This window comes from Rhinopithecus bieti, unplaced genomic scaffold (genome assembly GCF_001698545.2).
Source record: "Rhinopithecus bieti isolate Rb0 unplaced genomic scaffold, ASM169854v2 scaffold_30862, whole genome shotgun sequence".
Lineage (NCBI taxonomy): Eukaryota > Metazoa > Chordata > Mammalia > Primates > Cercopithecidae > Rhinopithecus > Rhinopithecus bieti.
The window spans coordinates 17,946-29,294 of record NW_016813281.1 but is presented as its reverse complement, the minus strand read 5'-3'; positions in this window follow the sequence as shown (position 1 = coordinate 29,294).

The following is an 11,349-nucleotide window of genomic DNA, read 5'->3' as shown; positions in this document are numbered from 1 at the left end:
TCACCTGTTTTTACTTTTTTTTAAAACTTTTTAAATTAATTTCTGGGGTGCATGTACAGTATGTGCAGGTTTGTTACATAGGTAAATGTGTGCCATGGTGGTTTGCTATGCCTATCAACCTATCACCTAGATCCTAAGCCCAGCATGCATCAGCTTTTTTCCGTAATGCTCTCCCACCCCTAGCATCCCCCAACAGGCCCCAGTAAGTGTTGTTCCCCTCCCTGTGTCTATGGGAGCTGAACAATGAAAACACATCTTTATTAATCAAAATAGGAACCATTACAATCAACATATTTTTGCCAATAAGAAATGTTTCTTTATTCCTGTAGCATAAATATCTGTGCTTCAAGATTCAATGAACTTTTGGAAAGCATTTTCTGCATGCTGCTGGTTGTGGAAGCATTTTGCCTGCAAAAAGTTGAGGAGATGCTTGAAGTGGTAATCAGTTGACGAGGGGTTAGGTGCATATGGTGGATGACGCAGCACTTTGTAGCCCAATTTGTTCAACTTTTGAAGCATTGGTTGTGTGACATACATTGTCATGGAGAAGAATTGGGCCCTTTCTGTTGACCAGTGCCAGCTGCAGGCCTTGCAGTTTTCGGTTTATCTCATCGATTTGCCAACTATACTTCTGAGATATAATGCTTTCGCCAGGATTCAGAAAGCTGTGGTGGATCAGACTGGCAGCAGACCACCAAACAGTGACCATGACCTTTTTTTACTACAGGTTTGGCTTTGGGAAGCGCTTTGGAGCTTCTTCTCGGTCCAAGCACTGAGCTGGTCATCACTGGTTGTCATATAAAATCCACTTTTTGTGGCACATCACAATCTGATTGAGAAATGTTTCCTTGTTGCATAGAGTAAGAGGAGATGACACTTCAAAACGATGAGGTTTTTTGTTTGTTTGTTTTTGGTTTTGGCTCAGCTCATGAGGCATCCATTTATCTAGCTTTTTCACCTTTCCAGTTTGCTTCAAATGCCAAATGACCATAGAATAGTCAATGATGAGCTCTTCGGCAACTTCTTGTGTAGTTGTAAAAGGATGAGCTTCGATGATTTTTCCCAATTGGTTGTTGTCAACTTCTGATGGCTGGCCACTGCACTCCTCATCTTCCTCATCTCCTTTGCAAAACTTCTTGAGCCACCACTGCACTGCACATTCATTAGCAGTTCCTGGGCCAAATGCGTTGTTGATGTTGCAAGTTATCTCCACTGCTTTATGACCCATTTTGAACTCGAACAAGAATATTGCTCCAATTTAATTTTTATCTAACATCATTTTCATAGTCTAAAGTAAATATAAAATGAACACCAAGTAATAAGTCATTAACAAAAGAAAAATAAAGTGAGAAATGCCCATTAAAGAGATGTATAAAACATAACCACGTTTAAGAATGTATTCCAGGGCCGGGCGCGGTGGCTCAAGCCTGTAATCCCAGCACTTTGGGAGGCTGAGACGGGCGGATCACGAGGTCAGGAGATCGAGACCATCCTGGCTAACACGGTGAAACCCCGTCTCTACTAAAATACAAAAAACTAGCCGGGGAGGTGGCAGGCGCCTGTAGTCCCAGCTACTCTGGAGGCTGAGGCAGGAGAATGGCATAAACCCGGGAGGCGGAGCTTGCAGTGAGCTGAGATCCGGTCACTGCACTCCAGCCCGGGCGACAGAGCAAGACTCCGTCTCAAAAAAAAAAAAAAGAATGTATTCCAGTATCAAACGGCAACTTGCAACAATGCAAATACCTCAGTTACTTTTGCTTATCCATTCTCATGTTAATGAATATTTGATTCATTTCCAGTTGGGGCCTGGTACGAGTAAAACTGCTCTGCACATTCATGCATAAGTCTTTGATGGATATAATGCATTCATTTATCTTGTTTAGAATTACAGGAGTGTATTGGCTGGACCCTATAGTATGTGTACTTTTAACTTGTTAAGAAATGTCTAAGCTGTGTTTCAAGCAGCTGTATCATTTTACATTCCCACCATGAGTATATGAAAGTTCCAGTATTTCCACACCCTCTCCAACACTTCCTGTAGTCAGTCTTTCGATTTGAAGCCATCCTATAGTGGTGTCTTATGTGGTTTTAATTTGCACTTTCCTAATGACTAATGATATTGGACATCTTGATTTATACTTATTTACCATCTGTATATCTTTGTTGATGTATCTGTTCAATTATTTTGTTTTTTTTTTTTTGAGACGGAGTCTTGCTGTGTCACCCAGGCTGGGGTGCAGTGGCCGGATCTCAGCTCACTGCAAGCTCCGCCTCCCGGGTTCACGCCATTCTCCTGTCTCAGCCTCCCGGGTAGCTGGGACTACAGGCGCCGCCACGTCGCCCGGCTAGTTTTTTGTAGTTTTAGTAGAGACGGGGTTTCACCGTGTTAGCCAGGATGGTCTCGATCTCCTGACCTCGTGATCCGCCTGCCTCGGCCTCCCAAAGTGCTGGGATTACAGGCTTGAGCCACCGCGCCCGGCCATTTTGCCCTTTTTAAGTTGGGTTTTTTGTTTTCTTATTACCGAGTTTGGAAAAATTTTTAGTCTGAATGCAAGTCCTTTCTCAAATATATCATTTTCAATTACTTTCAGATACTGTCTTATATTTTATTCTCTGAACAGTGTCTTTTAAAGATCAGAATCTTTTATTTTGATAAAGTCCAGTTTATCAGTTTTTTCTTTATGGATAGATATGCACTTGGTGTCATATCTAAGAAGTCTTCTCTAAACCCAAAGTGACAAAAATTTTCTCCTATTTTCTTCTGAAAATGCTAAATGTTTAGGTGTCATATTTAGGTCTCAGCTGTTTCTAGTTTATCTTTTTAATTTGGTACAAGGTGTGGGACCAAGTTCATTTCTTTTACAAACAGGTATATAGTTGTTACATCATTTGTTTCCTCATCGAATTGGCTTTGCACTTTTGTGAAAAATAGTATAGATTTAAGTGCAGACACTAGCTGTAGAGTTTTTTGTAGATACTCTCTTAACTGTTTATGGAAGTGTCCTTTGATTCCTAGGATATGGAGGAATCAAATAATTTTTATGGTATTTTGTCAGATTTTTTTTTCTGTATCTTTTAAGGTGATCAGATAGTTTTTCTCTTCAGTTTTTTAACAGAGTGAATTACATTGGTTGATTTTCTAATGTGAAACCAGCTTTCCATTCCACTTGATCATGATGTATTTTTTATTTTTTTATTTAAGTTTTTATTTTATTAGAGACAGAGGACTTGCTATCTTGCCCAGACTGGTTCCAATGATCCTCTTGCTTTGGCCTCCCAAATAGCTGGAACTATAGGCGTGTAATACTGCATCCGGTTTAACTTGTTGGATTTTATTTGCTAATTTCTGTGTCTGGTTTTGGTAGCAGGGTATTGCTGGCCTCATAAAATGAATTGGGAAGTGTATACTGCAGCTCGATTTTCCAGTAGAGTTTGTCTAGAATTGGTATTATTGCTTCCTTAACTATTTGGCGGAATTCACAAATAAAGCCATCCAGGCCTAGATTTTTCTTTATGAGAAGATTTTTAACTTCAAGTTCAATTATTTTATAGTTGTAATGTATTAGGGTTATTTATTTTGTAAGAGGTTTTTAGCAATTGGTGTCTTGAAAGGAATTTGTTCATTTTGTCAAAGTTGTCCAATGTATGGATATAACATGTTAATCCTAGTTTTTTTTTTTTTTTTTTTTTTTTTTTTTGGAGACAGAGTCTCGCTCTGTCGCCGGGGCTGGAGTGCAGTGGCCGGATCTCAGCTCACTGCAAGCTCCGCCTCCCGGGTTTACGCCATTCTCCTGCCTCAGCCCCCCGAGTAGCTGGGACTACAGGCGCCCGCCACCTCGCCCGGCTAGATTTTGTAGTTTTAGTAGAGACGGGGTTTCACCGTGTTAGCCAGGATGGTCTCGATCTCCTGACCTCGTAATCCGCCTGTCTCAGCCTCCCAAAGTGCTGGGATTACAGGCTTGAGCCACCGCGCCCGGCTTATTATCTTTTTTAATATCTATAGAAGCTAGAGTAATGTCATCTCTCTCATTCCTCATGGCAATAATTTGTGGTCTCCCTTTTTTATCCTTTTTAGTCAAGCTAGGGAGTTATATGTTTTATTAAATTTCTCAGAGAACCAGTTTTGGGTTTCATTGATTTTCTCCCTGGTGTTTTTATGTTTTCTGTTATTGGTTTCTACACGAACTTTTATTTCCTTTCTTCTGCTTTATATTTAATTCGCTCTTTGTCCATTTTCTTAAGGTAGATGCTAAAGTGATTGATATGAAAGTTTCCTTCTTTTCTAACACAGGTATTTAGTGCTATAAATTTCTCACTAAATACCACCTTATTAGCAGCCAACAAATTTTATATAATATGTTTTCATTTTACTCATTTTAAATATTTTCTCATTTCCCTTTTGATTTCTTCTTTGAACCCTTAGGTTATTTAGAATTATGTTATCTAGTTTATATTATAATCTTTGTGTGGATCTTTTAGAAGTTTTTCTCTTAATGCTTTCTAACTTCTATCGTGATCAGATGACATGCTTTTAAATTCATTGGGAGATGTTTCATGGTCCAGTGTATGGTCTAAGAAAAGAATGTGTGTTCTAATATATGCATTTTGATAGGTGTAGCATTATGAAATTTCAAGTAGGGGCCATCCTTTTGTTTTTTCCCTACTTAAGATTTTCAGTCGTTCCAATGATAGTTTGTTAAAAGGAAAAAAAAAAAAAGACAATTTTTTTTTATTCTTAAGGCTAAACTTCAATTTTGAATTGTCACCAATGAGAAAAAGGTTTGCAAGTTTCTAATAGCTACAGGAAAATCAAATACAGTCTACCCCAAATATTTTTCTACTTATGCGGTGTGGAAATGACCAAAGTTCAATGTGAAAAGGGAAAAAAAACAAGGAGACTAAAACACTTTTATAAGTACAACTTAAGCCAGAATACAGATAGTCTGCAATGGAGACAGCCCGGTTTCGTAACAAAGTCAAAGAGGAAACATCCACATATCAGTCTTTGAGGCTGTCTGACTTTGATACCCTTTGAAGTTCAAACTGTTCTCTCTTTTTTCTATAACTAATTTCATGGAAAACATGTTATTACATGGTTCCAAACGTCTTTTTTTTTTTTTTTTTTAGCCTGGGGAGACTGACATTTTCTAGTTGCCCTATAACAAGTTCAGTGCCCTGATTTGATGTCCCCTGCCATAATTTTCTAAACAGTATTCCAAAAATAGCAGCCAAAAGCCTAAGGAAATGGCAGTTGTGGGAAGAAAAGAGATAGATCACACTTTCTATAACTTTAGGACTACAAGACCTATATTTTAAGGGTTTTGTAGTCTAATGTAGTCCAAAATCTTCATGTGACACATGTGGAACTAGATTCGACTAGTGAAATATGTCTAGTTCAAACTGAGATGTGCTGTTAAGTGTGACATACACATTGGATTTTGAGGACTTAGTCCAGTAAAGGAGTATAAAATATCTGATTAGTGGCCGGGCGTGATGGCTCATGCCTGTAATCCGAGCACTTTGGGAGGCCCAGGCAGGCGGATCACCTGAGGTTGGAGTTTGAGACTAGCCTGACCAACATGGAGAAACTCCATCTCTACTGAAAGTACAAAATTAGCCAGGCCTGATGGCACATGCCTGTCATCCCAGCTACTTGGGAGGCTGAGGCAGGAGAATCACTTGAACCTGGGAAGTGGAGGTCGCGGTGAGCCAAGATCGCGCCATTGCACTCCAGCCTGGGCAACTAGAGCAAAACTCCATCTAAAATATATATATATATCATTAGTGATTTTTATATTAATTTTAAGTTGAACTATCGTATTTTAGATGTGTTTGATAAGATAAAATATATTATTATATTTAATTTTACCTGTTTCCTTTTACTATTTTAAATTATGCTACTAGAAGACATTAAATTACACATATAGCTCACATCACACAGATCCTGCTTGACTTAAAGTGGGATTACATTCCTGATAAACTCTTTGTAAGTTAAAAATATCCTAAATTGAAAGTGCAGTTAGGCCAGGTGCAGTGACTCATACCTGTAATTCCAACACTTTGAGAGGCTGAGGAGGGAGGATTGCTTGAGCCCAGGAGTTCAAGACCAGCCTGGGCAACATAGTGAGACCTCATGTCTATGAAACATAAAAAAAACTAGCTGGATGTGATGACCGACACCTGTGGTCCCAGCTACTTGGGAGGCTGAGGTGGGAGGATTGCCTGAGCCTGGAAGGTGGAGGCTGCAGTGAGCTGTGATCATGCCACTTCATTCCAGCATGAGTGACAGAGCAGGAGCCTGTCTCAATCAATAAATAAATAAAAATAAGAAAATGCATTTAATACACCTAGCCTACTGAACAACGTAGCCTAGCATACTTTAAACATGCTCAGAACACTTACATTAGCCTACAGTTGGCCAGAATCATCTAATACAAAGCCTATTTTATAATAAAGTGTCAAATATCTCATGTAATTTATTGAATACTGTGCTAAAAGTGGAAAATAGAATGATTATATGGGTACTCGAGGTATAGTCCCTACCGAGTGCATATCACTTTCATATCATCTTTGTCATGCGCGTCCATGTGAAGAGACGACCAAACAGGCTTTGAGTGAGCAATAAAGCTTTTTAATCACCTGGGTGCAGTCAGGCTGAGTCTGAGAGTCAGCAAAGGGAGATAAGGGTGGGGCCTTTTTTAGGGTTTGGGTAGATAAAGGAAAATTACAGTCAAAGGGGGTTGTTCTCTGGTGGGCAGGAGTGGGGGGGGTCACAAGGTGCTCAGTGGGGGAGCTTTTGAGCCAGGATGAGCTAGGAAAAGGAATTTCACAAGGTAATGTCATCACTTAAGGCAAGGACTGGCCATTTTCAATTCTTTTGTGATGGAATGTCATTAGTTAAGGCAGGGGTGGGGCATTTTCACTTCTTTTGTGATTCTTCAGTTACTTCAGGCCATCTGTGCGTATATGTGCAAGTCACAGGGGATGCGATGGCTTGGCTTGGGCTCAGAGGCCTGACAATCTTAAACTAAAAAAATTGTAAGTTGAACCGTCATAAGCCTCGGACTATCTGTATTTCAGTCAGACATCATTGCTCTAGAATCCCATGCTCAAACTCAAGCTTAAGACACTAGTCTTGCTTTCCTTTTCTACCACTCATTTTTCCTTTGATCCTGATGATAGAAGCGCCTGAAGTAGTGGTGGTTGTAAGTGAGAACAATTGAGAGCATCAAAGCCCTTACAGAGATTTAGCAAAATTGCTTTTAAGTAATGGAACTAGCATGAAATTCAACCTAAGCTAATAAATCTGGTCTCTAATTCTCTGCCTCACACTTTATACTTCGGTGAAATCCACTTAGTTTGGATTTTATTGCAATATTTGATTGAAGTTTAGGTGGCCGTTTGGGGCCTGGAACTAGAGATGCTTTTTTTAAAAGGATAAAGAAAATCAATTAGGTACAGATACTTTGCCAGTAAGGGGTTACATTCCAAAGTTTACTGCTAAACCCTTCCTCCTGCAATTCATAGCATGATCTCCATGTGCCAGGAGGAGCCTGCCTAGAAAATGGTGAAGATCTACAACCATTTATTGTTTTAGAGTCAAGAAAATACGTCCCTTTGTAAATAGCTTTCCATTCTTTAAGGTTACTTACTCAAACAACTTTTGACAGATTCAAAATTTCACGACCATATGTAAACAGTGGCCATGATGTTTCTAAGAATTGCATTTAGACTGAAACCATTCTAACCACATTTTTGGAGAGTCTCATCTGTCCCTAAAGTTTATCTCAGTATAGCCAAAAATTCTGCCACTGGATTTAAATTGCTTAGTCTCTCCATTGTAGAACTCAGCATGCCTTGTCTGTGGTGGTGGTGTTGTTGTTAACTCAGGTGTAACCAAAATGCAGGTTTAGTTGCTCGTCACTTGCAGAGTCCAATTAACAAGAGAGAGATCTAGTATAAAGAAAATGACTTTATTCCAAAGCTAGTTTAGGGGAAGTACAGGCTTCCTGCCTTAAGAGTACTGCTTTGCTTTTGGAGCAGGAAGTGAGTGCTTTTAAAAGGGAGTTTGGCATGAATGGCATGCAGGGGAGGAAGAAAGAGGAGGAGATCCACATGCCTTGCTTCAGTACCCTGTCTGCCTAGCATTTGAGCTGGCAAGCACTGATGCCTTTGTAGGCAGAACTAGGTTGTAAAGGTAGCTGAAACTCTCCAGGTAGGAGAAAGTTTCCTAGGGCATACTTTGGATTGTAGATTGACTGTTGTCTCTCGAGGTAACCTCCTGGTGGGTGCGAGTGAGTTGCACTCTGGAGCTTCTAAACACGTAGTTAAATGAACTTGCTCTATAGGGAGTGTCTGGTAACAGGGAGGTAAAAGGTTATAATTGCATTTCTAAAGGGCTAAGTAGGAAATAGAAAGAGGGGGGAAATGGAGAAAAGAGAAAAAAACGAGCTCATCCTCTCTCTCTTAGAAAAATGGGGGTGCTCAATTATAAGAGTATGTTTCAAAGCAGGTCCTGTGCTTTTTTCAGTTTACTACATATGGTCTTTAAATGATAATGGTGTTTGGTCTATAACCATAATAACATTTCTTTAAATTTGTGTGAAAGGAAAAAAAAATTTTTGAATTCACATAATGATAAACTAGTTTCATTTTGTAAACTTCTATTTAGGCAAAACATAATGCTTAAAAATGAAAATCAGTAGACCCAATTTTGAGTGCAGATATGTGTAAAAACTTTATGTAAATTATAGGTATAGTGTAAACTATGTGCAAAATAACAGCCATTAACTACTGGGATATAAGAGAAAAAATTAGAGGAAAATGTGAAAGAAAAATGAGTCCAAATAGACTATTCATCTTCCAGTCTAGCTAAAATATGTCTCACTCATGGAAGCTGATTTTTTACTTTTTTCTTTTTTCGAGACAGTCTTGCTCTGTTTCCCAGGCTGGAGTACAGTGGCATGATCATGGCTCACTGCATTCAGCCTCCATCTCCTGGGCTCAACCAGTCCTCCCACTGCAGCCTCCTGAGTAGCTAGGACTACAGGTGCACACCACCATGCCAGTTAATTTTTAAGTTTTTTGTATAATTGGAGTTCCACTATGTTTCCCAGGCTGGTCTTAAACCCCTGGACTCAAGCATCCTCCCACCTTGGCCTCCTAAAGTACTAGGATTACAGACATGAGCCACCATGCCCAGCCTATGAAGGCTTTTCTGGTTGCTATTGGAATCGCTCCCTCTTCTATAATCTCATAACATCTTTTTCTACTTCTGTTGTGGCAAGTTAAACACATGGATTTATATTAGCTATAGGTAAGCCTGCTTATCTGTTAGTTCCACTAGCTTGAAAGCCCTTTGAAGACAGAATAACTCCAATTGTAAGAGACTGTATGCAGGCTTTTACTTTGTATGCACTGGGCTCATACTTATTGGTGAAGAAATAAAGACATCAGTAGGAAGTAAGTAACACAAGCATATTTCTTTAAAACACTTAGATTTTAATTGTAAAAATGTGGTGACTGGCCGGGCGCAGTGGCTCAAGCCTGTAATCCCAGCACTTTGGAAGGCCGAGACGGGCGGATCACGAGGTCAGGAGATCGAGACCATCCTGGCTAACCCGGTGAAACCCCGTCTCTACTAAAAAAATACAAAATCTAGCCGGGCGAGGTGGCGGGCGCCTGTAGTCCCAGCTACTCGGGAGGCTGAGGCAGAAGAATGGCCTAAACTCGGGAGGCGGAGCTTGCAGTGAGCTGAGATCCGGCCACTGCACTTCAACCTGGGCCACAGAGCAAGACTCTGTCTCAAAAAAAAAAAAAAAAAAAAATTGGTGAACAAGTTAAGCAAAAAAAAGAGTAATTTTAATCATGCAAAGAATTTCACACATTTGCTTGAATCTAAAATCAGGTATAATTCTAGTTTTCTAGAATGTTTCAAGGCCATATCAGAAAGGATAATTTTAGTACACTATAAGGCAGTGATTCTCGAAGTTTAGCGAGTATTAGAATAACTAGAGAGCATGTTAAAACACAGGTCGCTGGGGCCACACCCAGAGTTTCTGATTAAGTAGGTCTAGGATGGAGCCTAGGAATTTGCATATTTAACAAGTTCTAGCCAGACGCAGTGGCTCAAGCCTGTAATCCCAGCACTTTGGGAGGCCCAGGCGGGCAGATCACCTGAGGTCGGGAGTTGGAGACCAACCTGACCAACATGGAGAAACCCCATGTCTACTGAAAATACAAAATTAGCCAGGTATGGGGGCACATGCCTGTAATCCCAGCTTGGGAGGCTGAGGCAGGAGAATCGCTTGAACCCTAGAGACAGAAGTTGCGGTGAGCTGAGATCAAATCATTGTACTCCAGCCTGGGCAACAAGAACAAAACTCCATCTAAAAAAAAAAAAGTTTTCAGGTCATACTGATGCATATCATCCAGGGACCATATTTTGAAAACTATCACTATAGGCAGTAGGCTGAGAAGGGAAGAGAGGTAAACCAGAAAAGAGAAAGAAAGAAAAGTAGGGCAAAGGATGCAATGAATGGGAAAATTAAGGGTAGGAGGAACACTTAAGGGTAGGTTGTGGAACCCTGACAGAACACCAGGGCATTAGAAAGACTTGGCCTCTCTCCATGTCATGCTTCCCTGACTAGGGTATCACTGTCCTCATACCTGGACATTCTGAAATAAAGGTACAGGGCACAGTGTCCGCATTGCAATTTAATATCCAGTCACTTTTGTTTTGGGAAATTGGCCTCCTTCTGCAACTAGTCTTTTAAAACCAGTACTTTGAAGAGCTACTTTTCCACACAACACTGAAATCTTAGAATAGATAAAATCATAAAGAAATTTTAGATTAATGTCTCTTCTCATGTAGGAAAGAAGTTACTTTATCACTCAATAAACAGAGAGTCTAATGATCTGCAACCTAATTATAAAATTCCTTTAAATATATGTTCTGAAAGACAGACTAGGTTTTATGTAGGCATATGCTAAGGCATATATGTGGTAATTAATAGTACATAATTCTTGCACTGGTGCCTACAATGTCTAGATTCGGTCTTGTAAACTTCACACAAAGCTGGTAGCTTCTCTGTATCAGGAACTTGGCCTGACTCTTGCCTCCCTATCTCCCTGCCAAAGCTCAGTTACACAACTTGGAGTAAATTTTCCCTCTTCCCAATTCTGCCTGTTTTTCCATGCTAAAAATAAATAAATAAATGTACATATATGTGTATATACATACACACAGTATTTGCAGTTTTGAGCCTTATGAGTTATATGTGGTTGCTATACTCTCCCAATATACCTGGCAACTTACTGAGTCTTATTTTCTTTTTTTTTTTTTTTTTT